Source organism: Xenopus laevis, chromosome 6L, assembly GCF_017654675.1.
Source record: "Xenopus laevis strain J_2021 chromosome 6L, Xenopus_laevis_v10.1, whole genome shotgun sequence".
NCBI lineage: Eukaryota > Metazoa > Chordata > Amphibia > Anura > Pipidae > Xenopus > Xenopus laevis.
The window spans coordinates 7,543,617-7,557,650 of record NC_054381.1 but is presented as its reverse complement, the minus strand read 5'-3'; positions in this window follow the sequence as shown (position 1 = coordinate 7,557,650).

The window sequence follows — 14,034 nt, the reverse complement described above, 5'->3', positions numbered from 1 at the left end:
CTATAATTTAGGAGTGTCTTTAAATTACTTCTTTATATGCAAAACAAAAATGGACTGCTCTTTATCCTTGATTTCCAAAAGTCATACTATATTCTAGTCATGGGACCAGTGAGTTGGCACTGAGGCTGTTAACACTAATACACTAACACACATGTTGTGAGGCATCTTGGTGATCAGTAACATTGCTCATACATTGGCAGAAGATATGTGATAAGTAACGGAAGCTAAAATAAAATATTTGAGATAATTTAGAAGTGGATACTTTGGATATTAATAAATCTAAAGTACATGTAATTGATAAGCAGAGATGAAGAAGATATTAAATGCCAAATAAAGGGATTCAATGAGAGCAAGCAGATTACAATATAGAACATATTACAGGCTAGACTACTTATGTTTATTGGAGGATGATGTTGTCTCAGTTCACTGGGGTTTTAGGCCCCAGTCTATGAATAGACAACCACTCTCTCCAAGAAGTCCAAGAGGCCAAATGTATCTTTGACAACCAGTAACTAGGTAAGATATCTATGTCCCTCACTTGGGGTCATTTACAGAGACTCCAGAACCAAGAGCACTAAGTGGCCTTAGAACTCCTTCTAAAATCACTTTTATCCATGGTCTGACTCTGCTTTGGTTCTAGCACTGGACTGGAAATCCAGTGTGTACTAATGGGAACTATTAAGGATAGTAATTGATCTCTACAGAGAGGAAGGTGTGAGTCCTTCAGGCAGGACTGGCTGAAGGTTAGGAACAAGATCATGGTGACCAGGGCAAAGAGTCAGGAACAGGCTTAACAGGAGAGGGACAGTGAAGGTGAAAAAATGGTGACTGGCAGGAGTGGGAGAAGAATCAGTGACTGGCAGGAACAAACTAGATTGGAGCAGGAATACGGGCAAGAAAATAAAAATAGAAGGGCAAGGGAAGAGGAACTGGCACAGGTCAGGAACAAGACAAGGTGGGGACAGGAGCCAGAGCAAGGAAGAGCCAAGGACATGTCAGAGTGCTCAAGAAGCAGAGGCCAATACTCCAGCATTGGAAGTAAAGGGGGGCTGATTGGCTGACCCCACACAACAAATAAGGCTGCTGGGGTAATGTAATGTAACCAGGGAAACAGGTGGAAGGAAGAAGAACGCCGCTGGCTACTCTCCTGGTCCAGTGGTTAGGGAGAACAACCAACAACCGTGAAGTTCTGGATTGGAGCCGCAGCAGAGCCTTACAGGCACAATGCAGCCTTGTTGATACCAGCTGCCATACAGGACTCCATTGTACCCTTTGCTTACCAGAACTGCCTTACTTGTGCATCATCTATGAGCCCACCCCTTATGAATCGAGCGATTCCTAATACAGGCAGTGATATATTTATGAGGGGAACACAGGACAATGCACTCTGCTTTATACCTATTACTACAGTACATTTTCTTTTACTTTTTGTTATTAACCACAAAACTAAGGATCAAACCTACACTCACTGCACTGCATTAGACTTATTTATTTCTAAACTATCAGCAGTTCCTGTCAAGCTCATATTAGGGTATCAATGTTCCTGACATTTGGGAGAACTACTCATAGGAAACCCATACCAGCACAGTGAGAACCTACAAACCCCTTGCAAGAGTGGAATCAAACTGGCACCCAACACCAGAACAAATGCCAAACACCCTGGTCTCGGCTCGTGCTTCACCTGTAGTGTGACCGCCTTTGGCATCGTGAGAAGCCCTCAGCTACTTGGATGCCACCAGGACTTAAATGAGAGGTGCAAGGCTAGAGGTTCTGGATAGGCAGAGGGGCATGACTGTAAAGCAAAGTCTTTGGGTAGAAGGTCGTTTAGGCAAAAGAGTAGTCAGATCAGGCTGGGTCGGGGCAGGCAGAGAATAAATGTATTCAGGCAGGCAAGGGTCAAACCAGGAAGTCAATCAGAGGGTGAATCAGAAGAGGTAGTCGGTATTCAGGCAGGGGTCAGGATCCAGAAGTCAGAATAGTCAAAAGCCAGGCAGGGGTCACAAAAGGAATCAAAACAGGTTCAAAAAACAGAACAGCAAATGCTCAGAAGCACCAGGAACAAACTCCTATCACGGGCAGCATGTAAAAAGAAAATGTATCTTTAAATACTTTTGAATCTTCGCGCCAAGGCGCGCTGACGTCATCACGCCAGCGCACCTGCGCCTTAAACCCAGGAAGAGTTGCGTGCCCTATGAGACCGGCGCCTGCAGTGGAGCAGTTCGGCGCGGCAGGCATCCCTGCCGTCCCCCCACTAGACCCAAGGATGAAGTGCTAACCACTGAGACACACATCTTAAAAGACACATTATAATTCCATTTTTAACATTATTTCCTTATTTCCTATAATGTTAATCTATTGATTATGTATGCCTAATGTTTTTATCTTTTTTCCCACATTTTACATCTGTTGGATTGTAGGTCCCATAATCTAAATTAACATTGACCTTAAAATGTTTACTCTTGAATAGTAAAAACACACGCTCTGCTGTCTCAACAGTGTATATCACCTTTGCAAGACAATTTCCTATTACAAAATATGCAGTAATTCTATTTTCAGTTCCCGGGCCATAACTCTCAACCCTAAGATTTCAAAAGAACATTTTAGGGAAAGTTTATATTATCGATGAGTGACTGAACATGAAAGCAATGGGTTGCTACTCTACACAATATACAAAGAGGACTCAAGCATCCTCTCAGCTGTGTCTGGATGAATTCTCAAGAAAAAAGGTTGATTCTAGCCTGGTGATGTCACTGACCCTTTTGGTGAAAAGTGCAATAAAAGCTGAAGATGAATCAAACAGATGATTCTGTGAGGGAAAACAGGAGCTGTGCATTGTCCCTGATACAATAAAGAAATGTTTATGTGAGAAGATGTTGAGAACACACAGATCAAGGATGTCATTCTTTAACGATACAGGAAACATTCTTCAATTCCATCATTACTTGTGCTCATGTAATGACATTTCTTTGTAGGCCGGGTCAATGAATAATATCTGTGCTGCATTGTTTGAATATTTCTGTCCTAATGGCAGAATCCTCATGTCAAGCAGATACCTTATGTTAGTAAGATATTCTCCTCTTTTCTTCATGAATATATACACATTAAACATTCACAATAAATCATGCTTTAGTCTTCTTACTTACATCAACGTTCTAATTTATCATATATGGGTCGGTGAAAGAAGCACACGTGTGCTTTCTCATTATTTTATATTTTTTTATTATTTTTGTCTAAATGGAAAATGTTCCTAAAGAAGGAAGTTCCAGCAGGGATTGAACAACATACAGTATCTCCCAAAGGTTGCCTTAAGCACTACTGATACACTAGGGCAGTGGACTTTTTTGTTCAAGCCCCTGTTGGAGGTTGATTCATGATGACCACCCTAGTTCATACCATGGTCATAGATATACTCTCTCAAATAATTGCTCACCCCCAAATCTTACTCTATATGGTTTTCATCCCAAACCTCCTGGGACTATCTAGAAAAGCAGATCCCTCTAAATCTCAACTAACTAGCCTACAGACTGCATCCACATTTCAGAAGCACTGCTCTAGTGTGAAGCGCAATGAGACCATGGGGTCATTAGGCACCTTGTTGCACTGCTGGATGTTAAGCATTTTTCAGGCAATGGGCATCAACATGACCAACAAAAACAAGACTGTCTAGTTGCACTAATGGATCATTTCTTAAGATTCTGACTGTTAACATAAGCATATAGGATATGCCTGAAAGTCAGGCCACCAGGTGGCAGAAGACTAGGGCAAGTGAGCTGAGATGGAAATGTAAACCTTTTTTGGTCCAACTCACATTTGCGGCTTTTCCCAGGCAGAACACTGTTAGGTAGAAATATTTTAAGAGCACAGTGACATGTAATAAATAGATATGCAAGTGCAGGTGCCATTTAGGTGTTAGGACTTGGTGAAGTTTAATTTCACCAGTTAATAAATTCTTTCTATTGGTCAGGAAGAGCCATGCTCTCCCTCCTATGGGCAGGAACTCATAACAGGGAACATACACAAAAATAGGTTGACACACTCCAGAGTGGTCTCAGCAGATCCTGTTGCAAGTGGCTAATGCTGGATGGAATTAATTGGGCTGATAGTTTTGTGTCATCTGCAAACACTGATACATTACTTACAATACCCTCCCCTAAGTCATTAATGAAAAAAGTTAAATAAAAGTGGCCCCAATACCGAGCCCGGTGGGACCCCACTAAGAACCTTACTCCAAGTAAAGAATGTACCATTAACAACCACCCTCTGCACCCGACCCTGAAGCCAGTTTCCTATCCATGTGCAAACGACTTCATTAAGCCCAACAGACCTTAATTTAGAAAGCAGTTGTTTGTGGGGCACAGTATCAAATGCTTTGACAAAATCCAAATAGATCACATGTACTGCCCCCCCACTGTCCAGCATCATGTCTGACTTGGCCTATCCTTCATAAAGCCAGCGGAAGGGAAGGTTATACTGTAATTATAATGGGATAAGCTGGTAAAACCAATTGGAAGGGGAGGTCCTACTATAATTATAATGGGGTTAGCGGGAAAGGAAAATTAAGAAATCGCTTATTGGATGGAAGACTGCTGAATGGTCGACCCTCTTGTAGGTGGTAATCCTTTCCACCAAATGAGCAACCTTACATCTTGACAAGAGGAGTAAGTTTAGAGTTATAACATACCATCAATCACATGACTATAATTTTGAGGCTTAGGTGTACCCCCTTCTTGAGCAAGGATCACACTATTTCTATTTCTTAGGCCCCAAACTTAGATTGCAAGCTCTGACAAGATGACCCATTCTTGAAACATTCTGAAAGCAGGTTTGCGTATAAGAGATGCATAAACCATATAAAATAATGTCAGCTGCTTTTGAGAACATTAATATTCTATGAATGCACCCGATGGCCTCTGAATCAGCACACATAACAGATGCATGAAATGATTCTAACAAATTCAATTGAAGCCAAACTTTGCCCTGCAGCCATTGTCCTTTTGACGTTTCCAAGTTTATTTCTTAACACCAGGCCTTCATCAGTGGCTGTATAATGAAATGAAAAGAAAATAAATACTTGGCAATGACTCTCATCGGGGACCAATCATGTTTAGTCTGCCCGTGCTATTGAATGCAAAGGGTGGGGTTGCCTAATACATATCAGAATAGATTAATTTAAATGATAAACGTCATGGAATGTTTTCCCTGGTATACAGTCTCTCCCTCACCCACCAGCCCACTACCAAGAAATAAAGGAATTAATTACTTGAAACTGCTTTCGGTAAGTTTTACAGGTTTTAATAATGTTAATGTCCCAATGTCAAACATTTCCTGCTCATAAATGATTGAATCAAGGCATTTTAAATGCGCCTCCTACCTCAAAATTCTTCCAGATGAGCGTTTAAACCGTGCAAATAGCCATTTTAAGGACTTTTATTTTTTAATAGCGATTTTTCATGGAAGTGGTAATTAAGTTCTGAAGATGATGAAATATTTCCATGAGGAAAAACCAAAAATAGCTGAGCAGACGTTTGAGATGTTGAAATATTAGTGTATGCTTTCTCATGCAATAACATTAATATTTATTAAAAAGAGATCCTGCACTTTAAAATTGTATGGATAAGGGCCAGCATCCATCTCTACTGCCTTTTATGGATAAATGTAATTAATGGAAAATAAAGATCTACATCCTCCCTGACCTCACTGCTGATAGTGTGATGTATCTCGCAGTAGCTGGCCACATTGCCATGCATCAAGGTGCAAACAATTTCTTATTTGTTTTCTCAGTGTTGGCTATAGATCATGATCAATATCAAATAAATGTCACTGAAGAACACCCAAGCCATCCCCAACAAGGATCATGGCTGCAACCATGGGGGAACCTATAGAGAACATTTTGCCCAAAAGTCAACAAAAATAAAATATCAAAGGCTTCTGTAGCACTACAGACATGGTTGTACTTCAACTCGTGTTTCTCTCAAGGTAGAGAGTCAGACTCAGGGTAGTGAATTTTTAGTGGTGTCGGCTTAAGAAATATATGCCACTGTAAAGGTGGCCATACACAGGGAGATCCGCTCATTTGGCGATGTTCCAAGCGAGCGGATCTCTCCCCGATATGCCCATATTGAGGTGGGCGATATCGGGCTGATCCAATTGTGGACCCTAGGGCTCAATGATTGGATCATAATGGAGGCAATATGGACGGTCAGATCCCATTAGATGGCCCCACACATGGGCCAATAAGCTTGCGACTCAGTCTGTTGGCAGCTTTTATCAGCCCGTGTATGGAGGCCTTAAGGCCATATGTTTCTGCTTTGGTGGGTGTCTCCTGGGTAACTGTCCACACACAATTTCCACACTGCACATAAGGGCTATTTCTTCTAGCTGTCCCTGAGTATTTAATGTAGTTAAATTCCAGTAAGATGTTTTCCATACCTTAGGGTCCTGGTTTCTATTTAAATGAGACCTTTTACCTTAGGCTTCTCCTTACTAAGGAGTCCTGCCTAAGGTTCTCCAGCAACATTCACCCTTCTCCTGGAGTGGAGAAAGAATATATCTGTTCCTCCCTTTTATACCAAGGAAAACCCATAACACCCCTGGGAGTGTCCCTCAACACCTGCAAGAAGATAAACTTTAGAGATGCATCACTGATGGATATTTCAGGTACCATTTCCCAAGCAGTTAGGTTATGAGGACTCTAAGGACATGATGATGATTGACAGATCTACCCTGAAATACAAGGCAATATAGCATAATGCAGTGGGGCAATCAATGATATCAGGGTTTGAGTCACAGTGGTTGGCTCCCCTACACCTCTACAGCAGTTAAATGCAGTCTTCATTTTCCATGGAGTCAACCCAAACTTTAGCAGCTAAACACTGTTTCTAACTCCTCTTTAGAGCTAGCTCATTGAGTTAGCATTGTGCTGAGTGAGACCCAAGCTAATGAAGCTTACAGGCTGCAGCCAGATGAGTGAGTGTCAACCTTAAAGTACAGTTGGTAAGTACAACATATTGGCTTACTAAGTGCTGGAAACGGTATATGAATATCCAGCTCACAAGCCAAGAATTACCTTATAAAAGGAAATGTGGATGCTGAAACAAATTCCGAAACCATTAGCATGGGAATAGAAAAAAGAATTGGACTCTATTCAGGAGGGAGAATACGGGAATTAAAGAAGACTGTGCCCATCTGTGCTATAAATGGCAAGTCATTTGTTTCAACACATGTTGCAAAATATTTCTTTTTTTTTTTTACATTTACATTGCTTCTCATATTCCACACCAGCTTACATATTTAATTATATTTTTTCTTTCTCTGTTTTCTTTTTGTTTGTTTTTTTAAATGCAGGACCTTTGTAAGTTTGTACGTTTTTCCTCTCCCCGGGCCATTCTTTTTATTCTAATATATCCATTCAAAGGCAGTAGCAAGAGTGATATATTAAAAAAAGGCTCATATTTACTCAATGAAATAATCTTCCCCATATACTGTACTAACATGATTTTTTCAAAAAAAAGTGCACCTCTTAGAGCTGAAATGCAGAGCATGTGAAGAATGAGATTTGTGCTTTGAGCCAGACTGAAGATCCAACACAAGCTACAGGGTATAAAGCATTAGGAAAGCATTACGTAGGGTTCTGTGGTTCCCTTTTGGTGCTTCTTCTTTGTGTACCATGAATGACAAATAATGAGCATGTCAAGGGATGCTCATGTCCCACCCATTGGTGCACCTCTTGAATGCAGTCCCAGTAGACATACACAGATTGTTGGCACATATCTTTGAGTCCATTAAGGAGCAAGTAGCATGCATACTTAGGGACAAAAAATGTCACTTTGTGCCTGTTAATTGCACCTTCTTAGCAGAGTTACATTTTTGTTTGGGGAGGCTAGTTGTCACGGTCGGCACCCAACACCAGAACAAATGCCAAGCACCCTGGTCTCGGCTCGTGCTTCACCTGTAGTGTGACCGCCGTTGGCCTCAGGAGGAGCCCTCAGCTACTTGGATGCCACCAGGACTTAACGAGAGGTGCAAGGCTAGAGGTTCTGGATAGGCAGAGGGGCACGACTGTTAGCGACAGTCTTTAGGCCGAGGGTCACGGTACAAAACAGGAAACCAGAATCATAGTCAGAGCAGGCAGGGTCGAGGCAGGCAGATGTCAATCGTAATCAGGCAGGCAAAAGGTCAAAACCGGGTAGTTAATCAGACAAGAAGGTTCAGCAGACGGATAATCATATTCAGGTAAGGGTCAGATATAGAAGTCAGGATAATCGTATAGCCAGGCAGGGATCAAAACCAGAATCAGAATCACAAAGCACCAGGAACAAGATCCTATAATGGGCAAGGTCTAGCAGCCCAACTGGGCTTTTTATAGCGGCAGTTTCGATCCATTGCGCGTTTGCATGAGACGCTTCCGCGTCCGCGTCAATAAGTACAATGAGACGAGGGCGTGCGCGCCCTAAGGAACCAACATGGCGGCTGAAACAGACTGGCGTGGTGGGCATCCCTGCTGATGGTGCGGCGGGTGTCCAGGGGACCACCAGGGTGAGTAGATTTTATCACACTAGTGAAGATTTTGTAATTAATGATGGGTGAATTTGTCCCATTTCGATTCGCCCAAAAATTTGCAAATTTTCTGCGAAAATCCTCAGTATTTAGTCTTTCAAGTGATCTTAAACCTTAAGATTTTCAGTAGTCATTTTAAATCATTTTAAATCTCCTCGTATCTCCTTCTGCTTCAGCAAGTTCAGCAAGAGCGAAAAAGCAAAACTGTTTATTGTATTTTACTGCCACCCCAGCAAACAAAAAGAACTGCCTTCAGATTTTTCTTGCTACATTTTTTGTTGTGCATCTATGCTGTTGACCAAAGACAAGGGTTGGGATGTTTTGGCTTTTTATAAATTGGGTGTTGTGCTTACAATGTTGTCTGCACTGATATTCTTGTCTGTTCAGTTTCCTTGTGTCTATTGACCTTCCTGTGTCCACCAGGGGTTATCATCTCTGTAGCGGCCACATCCCTACTTTCTACTCAGCTCAAATCCTGTCATGTGACACAGAGATCTAAGTGGCACTAGAGATTCCCTCCATCGTTATTTTAATTTTACACAATTTGGACAATTTAGTGAAAGCTGAATTCAGGAAAGCCAGAGAGATATAAGCCTTCCGAACATGCAAAGGAAGAAAATATTATCAACGACGTAGACACTGCTGAACTTTCCTGTGCTCATCTTCATAATCAGCTGTTTGTTTCTAATATTTTTAGTTTGTGTTACATATTTCACTTATAGGAAAGGAAGCATTTACCTTTATTTAGTTTAATATTTAATTAAATATAGAGCTGAAAAACTAAGTATGTTGACTTTTATATACAGGTGCAAGTTCAAGCATGGAAAACCCAAGTCAATGTTGATCCAGTTTCTTATTTATTGTCACAAAGTGGTTGGCAACTGGGCCTAAGATGAATTGATCTGCCTCCAATCTCTGATTTAAGTCTCCATGGAAGTTCCTTGGCCTTAAATTCCTGTAATGCCCTTTCATTTTTGTAATGAGTCCAATAATGGTATCCAGTACACATATATAATTTCCCCTTTCTCATTGTTGCTAGTAGGAAATCCAACCCACATTTACTCAACCGATAAATCATTTATCACAATCTCCCTTGTAGGGAATTCTAGTTTCACTATCCTCATATCACAGTGCTAGATACTGTCCCCATTAGAAGGAACTGGGGAGATGGGAAGAGGTTTCTAGATCTATTAGGCCCAGATTCAAGGCCTGCTATTGCCTGTACTAAGCACTACTAAATATTGCCAGGACTGTTAATACAGTTTCACATGTGGAGCATTTGCCATAGGCAGCCAGGGGTGCTTCGCCAATGAGGCAAGTTGAGACTGTCGCCTCAGGCGGCAGCGCCCCACTATGTTCCAGGGGCAGCAAAAATGCTGCTCCTGGTACTTTAAGAGCGAATTTCTGGGGGAGGGGGGGCAGCAGCAGCTGCTGCTGCCTCAGGCTGCGGAGGGGCCAGGATCGCCCCTGTAGGCAGCAATAAGCAAATCAATCGTGCTTATTTGCTGATAGTAAAAATATATTAGTATTAGTAAAAAATGGCTAACAAATGGCAAAATTCCATATATTTTTTTCTGTTGTCTCCCAAGTTAAAGGAGAACTAAATATGCTAAAGAAATAAAGCCAAAGATGCGGTGTTGTGAATTACTCACTAGGGATGTAGCGAACGTCGGAAAAAAAGTTCGCGAACATATTCGCGAACTTGCGCAAAAATGCGAGCGGTTCGCGAACGGTTCGCGAACCCCATAGACTTCAATGGGAAGGCGAACTTTAACATCTAGAAAAGACATTTCTGGCCAGAAAAATGATTTTAAAGTTGTTTAAAGGGTGCAACGACCTGGACAGTGGCATGCCAGAGGGGGATCAAGGGCAAAAATGTATCTGAAAAATCTGCCTGTGTGTGCTTGGAAGAGATAGTGTAGGGGGAGAGCTGTTAGTGATTTCAGGGACACCAGTCCCACTCCCCAACACTGCTAGACTAATAGCACTGGGCTCTTATAGTAGTAGTAGTAGTAGTAGTAGTAGTAAAACAACAAAAAAATAAATAAAAGCAGTCCTTACAAGGACTACTGTTATTGCAGCAGTCAGCAGATGAGATCAGAAGCAGGACAGCTGCCCACTGCAGCTACATACAGAGCACTGCAGTAGAAGGTAGATTACTAGCCAGCAAAGCTACCTAAGCTTAAATGTCCCTCAAACCCCTGCAGACTTCTGTCCCTACAATAACAGAGCAGTATCAAAACGATTACTAGCCAGCAAACTTTCAACTGTCCCTGAAATCACTAACAGGCAGCAGCTCTCTCCCTACACTATCTCTTCAGCACACACAGGCAGAGTGAAAAAACGCTGCAGGGCTTCGGTTTTTATAGGGAAGGGGAGTGGTCCAGGGGAGAGCTTCCTGATTGGCTGCCATGTACCTGCTGGTCTGGGGTGAGAGGGCAAAAAAAAGCGCCAACAATGGCGAACCCAAAATGGCGAACGTCGCGCGACGTTCGCGAACTTCCGGCGAGCGCGAACACCCGATGTTCGCGCAAACAAGTTCGCCGGCGAACAGTTCGCGACATCTCTATTACTCACCAGTAGAACCGTTGGGTTCGGATGCCATGCCTACAGCTAGATGAATTGGACAGCATTTACCAAAACAATGCGGACTGGCACTCCAAATAAGTCCAACATGCAGGCAATCAATATAAAAACAGACGATCTTTATTCAGTTTATATGTTCATAATCAGCTTTATGCATTTCAATTCAAAAGGCACTTAATCATAGGCACTAGTATAGGGATCCCCAACCTTTTTTACCATTGAGCCACATTGAAATGTAAAACAATTTGGAGAGCAACAAAAGCATGTAAAATGTTCCTGGGGGCAGTTATGGACCATGATTGACTATTTGGTAGCCCCTATGTGGACTGGCAGCTACAGGAGGCTCTGTTTGGCAGTACCTCTGGTTTTTACACAACCATAACTTGCCTCCAAGTCAGAAATTAAAAAATAAGCACCTGCTGTGAGGTCACTGGGAGCAACATCCAAGGGGTTGGTGAGAAACATGTTGCCCGTGTACCAATAGTTGGGGATCACTGCACTAGGAGAATGAAATTCTAGCAATGAATATGTCTAGAAATGTTGTATTGTATATAGTAGACTTACTGTACCAGCCTAAAGGTTCATCATCTCTATAAGTAATGATCCAGCCTCTCAAAGTTGTGCACAGGAGTTCCCCATGTTGGATTTTGTTAGGAGTGTCAGTGGCACTGCACATGCTCAGTGTGCTTTGGGCAGCTGTTGAGAAGCTAAGCTTAGTGGTGATTGAAGCAGCAGATAATTAAAGGTTCACCTGTCATAGGCTTTAGTTCTCCTTTAAATCTTCCAGACTCAGGGCAGGCCTTTAATATATTGGTGACCATAATTTAATGTTCAACACAAAATGAGGCCTCTCCTATATCATTTTTTATATCAATGTTTGTGTATATGAAAGCACCTCTGTCTCATTCAGTGATAGAACAAAAGAGGAAGCGTCAGGAGATGCCTCCTGAAGCAGTAACTTCAATTTTTGGTGTGTGTCTCGTGTAACTGTTCATATTATGAAAATGAACCGAAACAATTGATGTAAAATGCAAAAGTGTGCATTGAGCAATGCTACATTGATTGGGTGCGTATTTCCTTTTTTAAAAAGCACAAAATAATGGACTATTGCCCTAAAATAAACATTTATACCACTCCTGTTGACTTTTCCAATATTATAGCTTCTCCTGAAATTGCCTCTTTTTCTGTCTAGCTGAATGACTGCCAGGCCTGGATTTGTGGAGAGGCCACCAAGACCCGGGCCTAGGGCGGCAGGTTTTTAGGGGGCGGCATGCTGTCCAACCACACCCACATTAGTTCAGAAAAAAACTTTGAAGTCCACCAATTGACTCCAAGTAGGTTCTAGGAGGTCCCCCATAGGCTGAAACAGCAATTCGGCAGGTTTTAGATGGTGAATGGTCAAAGTCTAATTTTTAAAGAGACAGTACATGATAAATTACAATATTCAAATTTTTACATTTTTTTCAAATTCAAATCGAATTTGGACTATTCCCTAGTCAAAGTACACAAAAAATAGCTTGAAATTTGAATTTTTTTATTCAAAAATTTACCTCGACCTTTTGATAAATCTGCCCCCAAAAGTTAATGCAACCGTGAACAACCCCTTTAAGGAAAACTTGTATTAGTTTCCTAACTTCCGTTGAGTTTTGGCCAGGAAATAATCAGCAATTTGCACAATTTTACCCCAATGGGCTTTTGGAACAAAGTAAACTTCTACACATAAAAGTTTCCGAAGTTTTTCTTCATTCCAAAAGGCCCCTTCTCACCTAATCTGCCCGTCTGCCCCTTCCCTTAATACATTAGGACAAAAAAGCCATCATAACAAAAAACGCCCCCTTTGACTTAATGCAATTGGAGAAAAAAGTCACCATAAGAAAAAAAGCCATTGACTTTTTTATACAGAAAAAAAAACGGCCACTGACTTTAATACATTAGGGGGCCAATTCATTAACTTCGAGTGAAGGAATAGAAGAAAAAAAAACTTCGAATTTCGAAGTGTTTTTTTGGCTACTTCGACCATCAAATGGGCTACTTAGACCTTTGACTATGACTTCGACTTCAAATCGAAGGATTCGAACTAAAAATCATTCGACTATTTGACCATTCGATAGTCAAAGTACTGTCTCTTTAAGAAAGTACTTCGACCCCCTAGTTCGCCACCTAAAAGCTACCGAACCCCATGTTAGCCTATGGGGAAGGTCCCCATAGGCTTGCCTAACTTTTTTTGGTCGAAGGATAATCCTTTGATCGTTGGATTAAAATCCTTCGAATCGTTAGATTCGAAGGATTTAATCATTCGATGGAACGATTATTCCTTCAATCGCTCGATCAAAGTATTTTCACAAAATCCTTCGACTTCGATATTCGAAGTCGAAGGATTTTCATTCCCCAGTCGAATATTGAGGGTTAATTAACCCTCGATATTCGACCTATGATGAATTTGCCCCTCGGACAAAAAAGTCGCCATAAGAAAAAAACGCCCATTCACTTTAATACATTTGGACAAAAAAGTCGCCAAAAGAAAAACACCCATTGACTTTAATACATTAGGACAATAAAGTCACCATAAGAAAAAAAACAACCATTGTCTTCATTGCATTTGGAGTGAGAAAATTGTTGCGCGTGTAAATATTTGTCACTAGTAAAAACGACCAATTGACTTTCGAAAAATTTTGCAGTTTCGCAAATTTTTGCATTGTTTCACAAATTTTTTGGCAAAGTGAAAAGGGACAGATTCGCTCATCACTACTCCCTATAGCTGGGCAGCTGCAAAACACTTAATGGAGTACAGAATGCGAGTCCAGCCTTACTCAACCCTGCTCAGCCCTACTCTCCTCCATTTACTCCTGGGACCCATTTATCCAGATTTTCCTAAACCAAAAGAACTTAGCT